Raw genomic sequence first — 15,985 nt, 5'->3', positions numbered from 1 at the left:
CTTCACTTTCGGCACCATTAGCGATCCATTTCGCTCGGTGGCTGCAGATCAGGGAACGAGTGGAAATTAAAGCGATAGGGAATAGGGAAAAGGCGTGGAAGGTGAAGGAGGTAAACCCTGAGGCGGGGCAGAAGGCTGAGGGGGTTGGAGGTTAGTACGGACCCTCGGCTAGACTCATTTTTCATAAGTTCGAAAAACACACCCGGGGCAGTCGGTGCGTAAATTTGAATTTCTCCGTGGTTGCTGCGAGCCACCGACGCCGAGACTGTTCCTCAGGGGGTAGAGGCGGACAGAGGGGGTAGTCTGGAGGAGCCATTGAGCATATGGCGCGGAATTTCGAACGACTTTTTTCCCCCTCCGATCTCCCTGCGCTTTCATTCTTCTCGAGGAACTCGACGGAATACGTGGCTCGCGAAAACGCCATTTCCCGTTCTTATTGACCGTATCGCCAACCCCCTGGCACACAGTACAGTTTGCGGTGTACGCAAGTGGTGTGAAATTCGAAACCTCTGCACGAACTATCTAACGCAGTCAGTGGAGGAAACAAAGGGTGAAATACCTACTGTTGGATGGCCAACCTTCTGCTGAGATTCTGCAAAGGCTTATTCGGATTAGTCAAGTTACTAGAATCCAAGCAGCTTGAATTTAAGTGATCTTGATGACTTCTCTCGTTGACCTGAGTACAGTTATCTAATAATCTGCAGGCCTTGGATAACTACTGCATTTAGACCTTAAGACACAATCCTGAAAAGTAGTATTTTCCAAGGAACGCTATTTATACATCCATTTAATTTTTATAGACTACCCTTGTGTTCTAAAATGTACTGAGGACTTCGATAATTTACATCTCCTGAGTTTCCATTAGCGTAATATTTAATTTGAAAAGGTATTGTTTGCAGAGGCATTATCGGAATGTATTATGCTGTTATGGCATGTCTCATCCAGACTGACAATACCTAGAAACGCATTGAATATACAATATACATTGATCACTCTTCTGCAATGGCTGACAATCATGCGATTTTGAATCCCAGCGAACGACATATTTTTGCCGTCGCATTTAATCGAGAACCCCGTCCGTGTAATTCAACGGAGATTGAAGGACGTAATTAACGGGTCGGAGAGTTATTAGATTAAATTAATCGTTGATTAAAGCGCGAGTTACAGGCTGTCGTATAACATTGATTTCGAGGCTCGTTTAACGCGGATTTAGGGTTGAAAGGACAAGTAATTGGTGTACGAACGTTCATTCCGTCCTACGTGACTTGTCGTTCTATCTATAGACCCGTCAATGTTCGACCAGTTCCCGCGGAACACGTGCCGGAAATCGGCTAGGTAATACGGACACGATATCACGAGCTACCCGTGCGTTTCTAATTCACCTGCAAATGGAATATATTTACTTGGGCGTCTAACATCAATATTCATAGCATTCTTCTAAATATTGGGAGCACTGGCAGTTTTGGCTCATAAATTACGAGTATACGACAGTTTCGTATCTCATCGACTAGTTAGTCATATTTCGACTTAGATAGGCTCTCTAAATACATGCTAATTTACACTTGGTCTTTCATTGTTGTTCTGGTTAAGCAAGGTAGAGAGAAAAATTATATTTGCAAATATATCGATTAGTTATTGGAGTAATATGACAGATACATTCGTCATAGACCTATATTTAGTTCTTCACGAATGAGTTGCATTAATGAGTTGAAGAATAGTATGAGTCCTGCACCTGGAGTCCAGAACCAAGGAATGTATGTTAACATTAAGTCACACAGGAGACTAGTAGCTTAATATACTCTGACTCTGGGGTCCAGATATGTAAAATGTACAGAACTACACATTGCTCATGAGATGATCCCAACAAATTGCTCACGAAATGATCCCTGAGACAGTACAAGCGCAAAAGAAGTCTTTCAGTCTAGATTGTGTGTGAGGCTGCGGCGAATTGTATGCAAGAGTCGAAACTATACGGGACACTAGGTGTGTCCTCTTCCCCTCTGACCAATCAGACCAGCACACCTATCGGGGATCATCTCTTGAGCGCAGCACAATACACATAAACCGCGTCACAAAATCAGCTACAAAATCGATCGACAAAATATACAGCCTGAAGCCCCAAAGAAAAATTTGTTTATATTGCAACTGGAAACAAGCAACACACTGTCACAATTTTTAACAAAAACACGAAGAAATTACAGCACCAAACGACAACATTCCCAAGAAACACGAAACGACATCATCTTGCTCATTATTGCCTCAATAGAAGCACCTCGACACCAACTGTCATTAGAAATGATCAGAACCCCACTCCTCGAGCTACGAAGCTACATTTGTAACTGAAAACAAGTAACAACACTGTCATAATTTTTAACAAAAACACGAAGAAATTACAGCACCAAACGACAACATTCCCAAGAAACACGAAACGACATCATCTTGCTCATTATTGCCTCAATAGAAGCACCTCGACACCAACTGCCATTAGAAATGATCAGAACCCCACTCCTGGAGCTACAAACCAGTCCCGAATGGTAAACAAAAAACGTCGAATCTGCTCGCTCTACTGTCACTTCCTAGTCGCCTCTCCGCCACCAGCAGGAGCCAGCAGAAATAGAAGGGTTCGCGATGTCGCCGGTCGACAAGGAAGATAAACGATAAACAGGTTGTTCGTGCGTGAACTTTCTCGATCGGTATATCTGGCCGTTTTGTCTAGACACGTCAGGCTGGGAACCAGTCCCGTGTACGTACAACGGCGACAGGAAACCGTCTCGATAACACCGCAACTCGATCTCGAGCGCAACCGGGCCCGTGTTAGTCCGCATTTCCGGCTGTCTACGCGCGGGCGCTCCGTGTTCCCGCCGCGCTCGGACACCATCACGCGAGGCTGTCGATACGACTGCACGTGCACGAGGGACGATCCGCGTACGTGTGCAGCGTGAACGCATTCGTCATTGTTTTACTGGTAGAAGGGAGATAGCGGAGCTCGGGGGGTGGTCGAACGCACTGTCAGCCACCGCAATTCCCCGAAGGGGGTCACCGCTACAACGCTCCCATAATCGAATGCGAGGCTCTGTCGTTTTCGAAAACGCGCCGCGAAAACTGGTCGAATTATTAGCCGCGTTTCGGTGGCTGGTCGAACAGGCGCTGTACGCGAAGGAACATCGTTCCGAGATCCTCGTTGCCAGGAATAATGGCTGGTGTTTTGGGGTAGTCGATGTTTGAGGAAGCATCGTGGGAAATTATTGGGACTTTATTTATTATGAAGACAGAGTAGCACTTAATTACTTATTGTCTAATTAAGTATGTTGAGTAGAGCTACGGTATGCTGATGAATAATAAACATTTTTATGAAACGCTACATCATCCTATAAGAGGTTCAATATGACTCACACTGGGTCCTCTGTTTAGCAAGACTTGTCTTGTATGCAAATTTGGTACTAGGGTAGACAACCCCTTCACCTTGATTACCAAATTCTGCGAAAGAATTCTCTTAGGCAAAGCTGTCCTCTTAGCATCGTAAGCTGAACACACCACGAAGTGTCTATTTTGTGTATAAACTCTAACCCATCGTTGCACTCCAAGAAAAATTACAAAATTTTTCGCTTCATAAATTTATCGTCGCAACATTCGTTGCCGATTAAATTCAGATCTGGTCTCCCTTTTCTCTGCCCGAATCTCTTTCGCTGTGCTCCTTCTATGTTGCCCGGGCCTCGACGTTATTACTTTCGGCGAGCCTCGGGAAATTTATAATACCCGCGGGGGTGGTTGTGGAATGTCGTCCGGCGAAAAATTAAAATTGACGTCGTTCCATGCGCACGCTGTAACACGCGATCACGGGAGCCTGTCTAATTAACGAAACCTTCCCTTCCCTCTGACTCTTTTCCTCTCGTGGTCGGTCGCGTGAATCATCATGCTCCGCTCGTTAACGAACATTCTACCTTTACAGAGTGGTAGAACCTGTGCCGTCGATTAAATTCTCGGTTTTTTGGTCGCGTTATTATCTTCGAACCGCGAAATTTTCTGCCCTTTCAGAACGTCCCACGCCCATTTGAGAGGATTCAACGCCCTGCTGCGCGGAAACGACTCGTCGTCGCGGAGGGGTTGGTTTGCTGATTATCTGACTCGTTAACTCGTCTTTTAATGGAAGCATTGTTTGCGGATAGAGATCAAGAATGAAAATACGTAGCGTTGGAATATCTTTGTAGTTTTTATTGTTGTTTGATATTGTTGGAAGCTTTTGTATAATTGTTGCTTACTTACTGCTCGTGAGAAGAGCTCTCTGAGTATGACGATGAGATTCAAGATTTGAAAAATTGTAAAATTGAAAAATCGAAGAATTGAAGATTTGAAGATTTGAGGAACTGAAGACTTTAAGATTTGAAGATTTAACAATTTTTTAATTTGAAGATTTGCAGAATTCAAGAATTCAAGAATTATAGAATTTTAGAATTGAAGACTTAAAATTTTTAAATTTTCAAACTTAAATATTTGAAAATTTTAAGAATTCAAATATTTGAAAGTTTAAAGATTTGAAATTTTAAGAATTCAAAAATTTGAAAATTTAAAAAATATCCTAAGTAATAAGCCATTTATCCTCAAAAGAAGACATCCTCATCTCAACGAGCTTCAGAAACTGAAAAATACTAACCAAAAACGAAGCATCACACTTGGCCAGTCCTCCTCATCAGTGTTCCCTGTACCTCACAAATAAAATTCGAATGTATCACGCGTTTCCTTAGAAAAAGGCTCCTCTCGCCTAATTCCAGCACGTTCCTCCCCATCCCCTTCGATTTTATCCACCAAGCAGTATAGCAGCCCCAACAGCCATCAGAATTTGTTCAGCCTATTATTCGACAGCGTGCTCGTAAAAGGGAATTCGATCGTGCGGATTAATTCGAGCAGCTCCAACCTTGGCGAGAGCGAGGCTGGCCTTCCGCTTTGCTAAACTTTCCGGAAGGTTGAAGGTCAACTCGCCCTCGAAAAGTCACATTCATCCGCGTCGACGACGAGTTCCCTGAATGAAATGGCTTACCGGATGAAAAGGAGGCCGTCGTCGTCCTCGACGTCGTTGTCGTCGTCGTCGTCGAATGAAAGGGTTGCTCGGGAAGATGGGAAGCCAGTTGCTTGAGGAGAGTCGGAAAAAGGCTGGAACGCGTGCGACAAGGGGACAAGCGAGTGACAAGTTGAGGGATTGTCGCGCCTACACGGCTGCATTGTACGCAATCATGCGCGACGAGCCGTCCTGCGTTATCTCCATTTCAGCGATTTTCACTGTTTCCGATTTTATCTGGAGCTAGACGTCCCTTAACCCTCAGCTGCTTTGCTGTCACTGTTATAATAGATATATGGTGGGGTCGCTCCTATTGTGAAAAATATAATAGAATCGTACATTCAGGAGTTCAAGAGCTTAAGAATCCAAGAATCCACAAATTTAAGGGTCCACAGGTCTAAGGGTCTAATAATCCAAGAATCCAAGAATCTCTTAATATTCTATTTACGATAGGTGGTGGAGATCTGTGACGTAACGTTGAACGATAATTTGGTCCTCTATATAAAATAACCTGGCTACCAATAACTTACTCGAATTGGTACATAAAAAATTCAATCAAATAAATAACACACGTAAATGTATAATAATTACACAGAAAATCTACAATTTATCAACTTATTAATACCTCCAAGTTGCTCAAAAATATTTTCCCTATTAAATACTAAAAGTGAAATTAGTATACCTAAGCACTGTGATCTTAATTACATACCAAAAGGGAACCAATCCTTCTAATAATTCGCGAATAAAAGTATTCCCATAACTCAGACAAATGGTACCCATTACCTATACCTAAGAATCATAGAATTTTTAGAAAAAGGAATCGCATTTCTGTCGAAGAAATATCTGGCAAAGATGTGAAAAGAACCATGACAGACTGGTAGAAAAAGAAGAAGAAGACGATTGAACTCCTTCGTCCTTGTCTTCGATCGGTCAACCAGGTGAAACGTGATCGACGTAGCCAGCCAATTCCGTGTCAGGGAAAAAGCCAGAGTAAATTAAAGGAAAACAATTGTCGTGATAGGTTTGCCGTTTCAATTCCACGAAGCTATATGACGAAATCGGTCTCCCTTGGACCTAATAAACGTCAATGGTGCGCGCCAGCTAGGGAAGCAGCAAGGTGTTCGCTTTGAACACGTCGACCTCATTCCTATCGAATTTGCTTCGGCTCAGAAATTGACTTTCTCGATGTACTGAATAACGACTGGCAGAAATTGTTTAACAACCTTTTGCACTACCCTCGTAATCCTCTTTACGAATCTCTTCAAATATTAAGCTAATCGATGTGACGACACGTAGTAAAAGCAACTGGCGTACAGTTACAGAACTACGAGTAAGCCTGACGTATTTGTACTTTGATATAGAAAGTGAACACAAGAGTGACTAGCTGTGCTTATCGATGACACAGAGCTAACAGAAGATTGCCTTCCAAGGTTGGTCATCCAACAAGTGTAATAACAATTTCAAGTATACCACTGAGCTTGTAGCCAGTTTCCAAATAAGAGATCAGTATCCAAAGGGATCAGAATCTTCGCGTTGTCGCGTAAAGACGCCGACTCTTAAGCAAGCAGATCCAAACGTCAAGCTTCTCGAGATTTCGCATAAACTGCCGCGGAACGCTCCCTTTATTTCCATAGCACATCAGTCAAGATAATGGTGGGTGCATGGGAACCAATAGAATCGAGGTGGAAACGCAGACGCTTTCGTGGAACGCAGACAGGAAGGGATAGGCGAAGCGATGGTAACTTTGAACCGCTCGTAATCCGTTAGCATGAAAAATTACGAGGGACCTTCGAGCAGCTTGAAATATTCCTGGAAGGAGGAGGCTTTCGTGGCACGAGAGACGGACGTTTAAAAGCCATCTCTCTGCAGGGCGAAGCGCGTGCAACTTTGAATTTACGACGTTTTGACAGTCCGCGAGACGTTTAATTAATTACACGGCCGCTGTTGCGCGATGTGCCTCGTCTTATTGTATATTATGCGCGCAATCGGGGAAGGTCCGCGCAGAGGGCGCGTTTTCAAGCCAGCGATACTCGCTCTAGTTCTTGCTCTGTTTCTTCCCAGAGTTACCCCTCTCGGCTCTGTTTGCCCAGCGAGCCCTGCAACCCCTGCAAGGTTCGCTTACGTGTACGCGAAAATCGTGGCAGGGACGAGAACAAAGCGATCGTTCAGGGAAAAAGACAAGCTGAAATCGTGAAATTCGTTTCTCTTTTTTGGGGATCTCTCGCCTCGCGAGAACTGGCTTCGCTACTGAAATTGGTTAATTTTAAATTATGAGGGGAACAAAAGAGCATTGCTTATGTTACTTTGGTGTATAAATCGCACCTCACTGATTTCTTTGTCATTAATAAGTGTAAGAGATATCTAATATTAGAAATACGAAATAAGTGAGTAGTGTGAAAAATGAAGACAAAATATTCCCAGGTTACAAAATATTTCATGAAGTTAGTATTTTTAGGGGAGGCACGATTTTATAAATTAACAGGTACCTTTCTGGTAAAATTAGAAATTCGCCCAAAATTACTTTTATTTTTGATAAACTATTACTAAGTCATAGTTTAAGGATTAGTTGCTCCAAATACCAAAAATTCTAAATAATAAAGATCGAAGAAAATCCACTTCAGATAATCAACGTTCTACTATATTCCACAAATAACAAAGAAATACAATCCATATTACCCCAAACCTTAAACAACACAATTTAAGCAATTTTTTCTTTTCTCTGGAAAACGATTTGAAATACTTCAGGCTTAGCGAAAGAGAGCACGCTCCACGCGCACCGATACGACAGAAGCCTCCAGCACAATTCGTTAAGCCCGTTTGTTAGTCGTGTGCACGCGCGCTCGAGTGACTTTCAAAGTCATCGTACCCTCTGCACCCGGTATAAATAGGCGTGCATTAACGATACACGGCGAAAGGGACCGAGAAAGCGATGACAGTCACGTAGATGGAACGAAGGGGGAGCCCCGTCGTCGCCTGGGGTGATGGAAGTTTTTGAAGTTCCCGATAGACAGCGAAAGAAACAAAGCGAACGAAAGAATAAACTCTCGCGGAAGTGCGCGTTCCGCGGTGCAACGTTCGGAATCGGTGGAAAGTTGAAAATTCATTTTCCCGAAACTAGAGGCCCCGTAACAGAATTATGCCGCACAGACGGATAACTCGTTAAGGGCCGCGAATAACAAAAGTATCCAGACGTTCATCGCCAGAGGAAAGGAGGAACCGTCGGGGACTCTAAATTAGCTCGCGGAAGTGTTCATCGGAAGGCGTCGCGGAATTATGGAAAGCAACGCGAAAGAGAGACGCTTGTGGCGTGGTAAATGACGAGGGATGGAGGGGGAGACTGTGGAAGGGATGTTGCTCTCGAAGATTCGTTCTTTGAGAACTACGATCCTAAGTTAGGGGCTTTTGCTGAGAGTAGGAAGGAGGGGGAGCAATTTTGACTCTGAGGAGGATTCTTGGACAGAAATGTGGATGCAGGGTGTTCGATAACGTCAGAGACTTCAAAAAGTGATTCTAAAAGCGTTTAGAGCTTTATCTCTAAATTATTAATTGTGAAAAGTTCATCTAAAATCAGTGAGTATTGTCTGACTTGGGACTTATTCTACTGCCAGCGTACAGTAGCCAGGTCAGACGTAGCGATATCAGTAGAATGGGTTTCTAAGTCAGACACTCGATTTTTCTCTTATTTTGACACGTAGAATTACTTCTTAAAACCCTGTATATTTGTTCCTGTAGTCAACTACCAACTGACTAGGTCATTGCAATTTTAAGGTCACTTTAAGGTTTCCTCGTGTACCCCTTCTCAAGATTCTTATCCTCGTTCCTGATTGGTCACTTGTCACTATCCTTCCATTACTCCCATCTCTATTTTCTTAGATGGAACACTGTATTAATTCAGAGACTTTCAAGCTTACATGTGTTACAACTCTCACAATTTTCATATCATCTTGTAATGCACGACATATTTCATAGTGCTGTGATTAAGTATTTTTCAAACAGAAATATCATTATCATTTTTTACAAGTTTCTAAAATTTTGTCCTCCACTTGTGACAGTCTTTTTATCATCATTCCTCGAGCGTCTTTATCATAAAGAACGCTGAAAGAGGCCGCAAGCGCCAGAAGGAAACGGGTGGTTGAACGAAATTTGCAAGCAAATTGCCAATTGTCAGGTGGACAGGCTTGGCACGTAGGTGAATCTATGTGAGAGCTAGGTAGCAGGCCCACCTGGATACCCAGGGGCCATCTCCTGACGATCCTCAGCCCGAAACTCGTTTCGCGAATCGTCGACATGGCGAAGGACGTCCATCGGGGATTCCGCGGACCTCGAAAATTTTCGTTGCTCGATTCACAGGGCTGCTTTGAATTTCATCTTCCACGAGTTGAAGGGATTAATTTCGGCGGCGCCTAATTAAATTCTTGACGACCGTTTCGTTAACTCGTTCTCTTTCAAGGGACCCAGACAGGTCGCCTGTTTTTCGAAAGAAAAGATTTGCCTGGATGTTTCTGTGCCCGAGTTTCTCTTGTATCGATTACTAATCTTTCACGAGATGAAAAGGCGAGATAAAAGCCGCCTTTAGTTAAATATACTGGAACTTCGGACGGTTAGTTGAGGAGTCTTTGTTCTTCCCGCAGGATTCTTTATTAGTCCGAAACGAGATAATCTTTCGCGCGTGTCTTTTTAAGAGGTCATGAATATTGCGCGATAAATTAACGTGCTATAACAAGGAGAATTAAGGGGTTACGCCACTCTGACGGCTTCAAAAGATAAAGATTTTCTTTCATAAAATGATAGCTTAAAACTCTTTGAAATCATATACGAGGAATTTCACTGGAAAAATGCTGGCAATAATGAAAGTATAATATTTAACATAAAACTCTGGAGAGCAGAATGTCACTTTAAATGCATTTCCCTCGAAATTACATTACTAAATATGGTATCAATGATATCTCTACCACTATGCAACCATTTTTAGTAAAATTTCTTAGATATTAATATACAGAAATAAATTGAGTTTTAAAGAAACAACTTATTTAAAAAACTTTTGAAAAACACTTCTTTGAGAATTACTGACACCCACTATTTACAAACACACACGAGGCTCTAGTTTTCGTATGGTCTACAGTCTATACTATATCCAATTCATTCCAAACATTTCATTCTCATCAAGTGAATACTCCCACTATCTCAAATTTACAAAAAACTGCCGCCAGAGTGTCGCCCTCAAAAATAGACAAAATCGTCGACAAAAGGAACCAGCTGAGACTCAAAAATAGATGAATAGATAACACGAAATCCGTAAAAGGCAGAATCCCCTGGAAGTGACGTTCCCATAATTGCATCGCGACGCAATCGTATCATTTGTGTGTACGGAGCCGAAGATTTCCCCGTGAAATCGACGTGAAATCCTCTTCCGCGATCCTTGAGAGGATCCTGCGAACATTCGCGCTCGCTCGCTCGCGTGTGCCACGTAGGTGGGAGGGACGAGGGGTGGAGGCAGGTCTCCTTAAGCCGTTTCGAAGAGTTGGAAGAAATCCACGAAGAAAAAGCGGAGTAGGGGGAGTGAAAGAGCCTTCTGCTGACGTCGCTGGCAATCCCTACGTTCGTTCAACCGAGCTTGCAGTTGCACATCTTGCAGTTTCGGTTTTTGCGCTCCCTTTCGCTCGCATACCGGAACGCAGCAAGCTTTCTTCTGCTTCATCCTTCTTTTCCCTCCACGCTCTCCCCCGATTCTGGCTCCTCTTTGTACATTTTTTTTTTCTTGTTTCCAGCATCGTCTCCACTCTTCTCTCTCTCCCTTCACCCTTCATACGATCTTCCCTCGCGCGATCCTCCCTCGTTCGCCCCCTCCACGGCCAGCGTCACATCGTTCCCCGTCTCGCGTGACTATTTATAATCCCCGTGTCCCCGTGTCTTTGCTCAATTAATCGGATCAGCTTACGCGTCGCGGACCCAAGAGTTTGCCCCATGGTCACGCGAGGGAAGCTGTGGCTTAATATCGCAAGGTCAAAGTCCCTCGACTCCATTTTTCTACTCCAGCAGGAACAGCAGACGTGGTTAATCTTCGACATTCGTTTGCCTCCTGACAGCGCCATTTAATTAAGACAGTACGACGCTAATTAGACGTTCGTTCTTGGGCTCGAGCAAAGACACAGAGGATTGCGTTCTCCAGCCCTAGCGAGGGAATGTTGCAGCTCCGTTTTTATCATCTTCCATACAAGCTGGTGGTATCAGGCGACTCACGCTTCCGCGTCGATGTTCCTCCCGCTGCTTCTTACTCTCTCTCGCCCTCGCATATTGATTACATAAGCGACCGAATATACTAGCCCCGCTAAAAACATCCGACATTTACCGCCACTTTAACGGGCACTGTCGCTGCTGCCACTGGTTCCACGACACCTACCGCAACCATCATCGACGACACCTTGTCATAGTTGAACGTGGAGTGCATTAACACCTTCCGCGGGAGGAGTTCCTGTGGGGCGTCGCGAGTGGAGCTCGCTTTGCGAGTTTTATGTGAGGCACGTCTTTGGAGCAATCTTAGTTTGTAACGATGGAATACGCGGGATGATGATAGTAGACCACTTCTGTGTGAATGATATGGCGAGGCTGAGAGGTGTTTAATTAACCGAATTTCGGGATTTTGGGTTCGTGGCAGTTTACTGTCGCCTAGTTTCCTTAATTCTGATGCGACAGATTTGGCTTCTTTGGAAGTAGAATATATCAATATGTGAATACTTATAGAGAAGTTTGGGAGTCATCATTAAGGTAAAACGAAAAGAGTTAAAACTTTGAGATTATCTTCGAATAATGAACACATGTTGTCTTTTAAAAAAAGTCTTTTCAAAGAAACCTGAGCAACCTAGCTTCTATAAAAATAATGTTCGAGATGCAACAAGCACCTCAAAGTTCAATGTTTTCATCCTTGTCTTAAAATAGCATAATTTAAGAAGTATGTATATTCTTATATTTTATACTATAAAAATTAAAATCGGTCCTTCATGCTTTCATAATAAAACACATGTAAAAAGACAATTAAAATGTTTGAAGTACCTATATTATTTTCAATTTACCTTCTCTGTACGTTGTAAAAAAGGTCACGTCATAAAGACCGTGTCCAAAGGCCGTGTAATAAAATGTTACCATAATTTTGATTGATTTTGAGAGAGCTTAGGAAATTTTAAAATATCCAGTACATATACACAAAAAGAGTTCATAAAATAATATCTTTTGAGTGGTCTGTCGCGCTTAAAAAAATTTGTTCGTCAAATCCAAATTTTTATAGCTAAAATACCATTATGAAGAGCAATTTTTATTCACTATTACGAGTTATAAACGATTCAAAAATATGTACTGTCTTTATGTTTCGTTCCACCCTACTACAAGTTACTAGCGCGTAGTCAGCTCTGACAAGCACTGCAAGTAGAAAGCGCCCCTACTGGGTCAGACAAGCATCAGTACATACAACTTGTTAATTTACGTTACGAAAGCGTCACATGTTACTGAACCCTTAATTACTTGCGTAAGTACTTCTAGATATTACATTTATGAATCTAGTATCAACCTCTTCAATGCAACATCAATTTCTTACCTCTAAAATTAACTTGTATCCCTTCGTATGTATTTATGTAATTTATTTAAACACTCTTTTGTCATCACAAGATAACATACCAAAGGGCCTCTGCCAGTAAATTAATAAATAAATAAATAAAAATAAATACTTTGACACATTGCAAAACCTACAGATAAGTGAACATTTTTAATAAAAAAATCCATCAGTATTTCCTGCTGAAGCTCTACTAATTTTTTTCATATTCCTCTTTACGACTAATTAATCCAATTTTGAAAGAATGTTTATAATATTCAGTGGCACATAAAATAGAATTACGAGCCAACAAAAAATCTCGCTACAGAAATTTCAGCAATAACGTGAAGATTCTCTGGGACCCTACGCAAGTGATCAAGCTTTTATTTACCAATAAAATTGCGTGTCTAATTTGCTCTTCAAAACTTCTACGAGCAAATCTTCCCTTCGCTATGGTCGTATAAAGGTCCCTTGATTCTAATTGTCGTTCTTGTTATATTCATCGTCGCAGACGCTATTATTTGCAACTATGGTACGCCATAACGCAGAAGAAAACAACGCCCGCCGAATTTGCCAGGGAATTTCATTAATGAACGCGTTTAGTTTAATAGACCGTGACCGGAAGGAGCTTGTTGCAGTGTGCACGATGCAAAATTTTATTACCAACCTGCGGAAAATATATGCCGCGCACGGTGCGCGCCGTGTCCGCCAGCCACCGAGAAAATAGATAATTTGCATGCTCGCGATACGTAATTGCCATCTAGCGCTAAAATTCAGGCACCGACACGGATGAATAGTTAGACACAATTATAACTTTTCAGAGGGGAAATATTCGTGCCCGCCACCTCTCATAGAGGAACCGCATTCACCTGTCGGATGGGAATTTAATATGGTATTTCGTCGTCCCATGCCTATCGAAATCGATATTCGAGCGTCGAGTAACTCGCCTAACTGCCTCAGTCTTATGGAAACTTTCAGACGTTTTCGCAATAAATTTTAACTATAGTACCGTCAAGGACCCAGTCCCTAACCGCTTAAGACTAAGAGCCATGGCTTTTCTAAATTATTCAGGAAAAAATTAACCAAATCCAAGAAACTTTTATGTGTCATCTACAGTTTGTTATACGAAAAAGTGTGAAAATAATAATAATTAAATCATAATTTAGTTCTTAAAGTAAAATATATAAAGAGAGCAATAGTTGGTCAGTTAAATTGTGTTTCGCTACCAGCCATTAGATTTCACGTGTGAATATTAAAACAAGTAACGATTATTTTCTAATTTTTTGGAACAAATTTTCATCGAAACAAAATTCGTACAAATATATGAAATACTGGGTGTATTTAAATACTAAATTGATTAGGAATTGAATTCTGATCAGCAACTGAGACCTCGACGTTACCTAACACAGATAAATAAAAAAAATGACTCACCGAACCGAAGATCAATCCCGTCGATTCAATCAGCATTCTAGTGGATCTGTAACCAAAGTAAACATAGCTGAAAATTCGTTCGTTTTCGCAGTAATTAAAAAAAATTAAATTAAAAAGGTACACGCTTGAAATTTAAATATCTCCAGCGGGAAAATTGATTGAAATCTGGGACCTCCAAAAGCAAACCACGATCGTACCTTGAAAATGAATTTCCCTTCGTCCCACTTTGCATCAGCGTGTCTCAGTCTTGTCAGGTTTTACTACTTGTTCGAGCTGAAAGGACGGGCGAAAAACAAAGCTGAACAAAGTGCCCATGAAATTTGAACGCAAATCGCTGACGTGTCACTGTTAAACGTCGGACTGTTCGCGGGGACCTGTCCAAAAATAACGCATCTACATATCGACGAACTCGGCTAGTCGGAAAATTGAATTCCCATCGGCCGACGGACGTGGACCGATCGTTTCTGCGAATTGCTCGTCGTTTTGATACTCGTCGACGTGGCCCCTCTCTCTGTCTGCCTGTTCTTCGATCACAATCCGTGCTCCTCCATACGGAAGTTACGTGAACGTCCTATAACAGCCAGCTGGTCGGCCGACTGATAAACCGTGGGATACAATAAATATATATATTGCTCTCCAACACATGCACAGTATGAATCAATAATGGGAGAAGTGAGTACAAGTTTCTTAGGTTCCTTGTCGATGACTTGAGGTATTCCACGCCTTGCAATAACCATAACTACACCCCCGTTTAAGAGTATTAAGACACTTGCTCAGTTACATAATAAGAAATATTATTTCATTTCAGATTTTTAAGAGAAACACAGCTTAATCGAATAAAACAGGCACAAGGATAACAGTAATTACACAAAAGTAAGGCAAAATTACTGCAGTCCATAAAAAAACCAGCACTCTCTGAGTATTCTTCCCCAAGAATTTTTCGAACTTCAGATAGCACGTATGAATAATATAATTCTGATCGTTGATCCTCAGTAAATCACTCGCGAAAGTTTCCAACAATAATTATCATCGAGCTGTCGATAAGAATCGACACGCGATAGAAGAGAACTGGGATTCGCGTTCCTGCGATGGCCGAGCAATTCTCGGCTCGGTGAGATATTAAATTGTGAATATCGAGGGAACGAGGACTGCGATAAAAACAGCGCGCGCGACACCACACGGGGACAGTCGGGCGAGCTGCGTGTCAACGTGAGTATATTATACGATCGGTGCCCGTTTTTCACGCTTAATCTCATTAAAGCTGCGCCCCGTTTCGCCGAGCGTTGTTGTCCACCGTTATAGAAGTAGAAAATCAAATCTGTGAAAATATACGGGCTCAGCGGCACGTGTAAATACGGACCAGCTAACGGGATTACTGTGTCGCGTCGATGATCCTATACCTTATAATGTTTGGGGACCTGCGTCAAGCCCCTGACACCTTTAATTTTACACCTGCAAATGGGAGACGCGGGTATTCGACGAGTCGACGGACCGTGAAAAGGGGTCACGGCTTTCCCAGATCAACCAGCATTTTTCCTCGTCGCCTCTGTGCCCAGCGCGACGCCAGGGACACAAAAACATCAAAAGGGCCGCGGCAAACGAACCGTCCCTCAGCGAGAACTTTCGAAACTTTCGCCCATTAAAATTATGTTGAGTGGCTCTGAGGACAGAGTACCTCCTCCACTCTCCCTCTGTCTGTAAACGATATCGATACGTACAGCGGAGAGGAGCCTCGCAAGCTTCTGCGAGAAAATATTTCCCTCCCGTCAAATAGAGAGCCAGGGATGGAACGGAAATTAAGTTTGAATTTCCAAGCCGCCTCTGGCGAAAACATTCAGGAAGCTCGCCTCTTTTTAACGTCCCTCTAATGCGTCCCCATTCGATATCAGTTACAGTAGCGGTGGAGCAGAGAGCCAGTA

At 42.5% G+C, this 15,985-nt stretch overlaps 1 protein-coding gene and 1 long non-coding RNA gene across 3 annotated transcripts in view; one reads left to right on the top strand and one right to left on the bottom strand.

The window, feature by feature from the left end:
- The window catches only part of LOC143181706 (uncharacterized), a 203,523-nt gene that overhangs the window by 132,806 nt on the left and 54,732 nt on the right, over positions 1-15,985 (bottom strand). Inside the window, exons 1-2 of one of the 2 annotated variants that reach the window (XR_013002327.1) lie at positions 14,264-14,318; positions 14,067-14,112 (exon numbers count right to left, since the gene is read on the bottom strand). This is a non-coding gene — a long non-coding RNA (uncharacterized LOC143181706). Of the gene's footprint in view, positions 1-14,066; positions 14,113-14,263; positions 14,319-15,985 lie in introns of those variants that run through there. The other variant, XR_013002329.1, reaches the window with a different exon arrangement.
- Positions 1-15,985, top strand: part of LOC143181646 (uncharacterized) — a 222,409-nt gene that overhangs the window by 194,059 nt on the left and 12,365 nt on the right. The gene's annotated exons all lie outside the window — the stretch shown is intronic.

This window comes from Calliopsis andreniformis, chromosome 1, assembly GCF_051401765.1.
Source record: "Calliopsis andreniformis isolate RMS-2024a chromosome 1, iyCalAndr_principal, whole genome shotgun sequence".
Lineage (NCBI taxonomy): Eukaryota > Metazoa > Arthropoda > Insecta > Hymenoptera > Andrenidae > Calliopsis > Calliopsis andreniformis.
The sequence above is the reverse complement of the archived record's forward strand: the minus strand, read 5'-3'. Positions and strand labels throughout refer to the sequence as shown.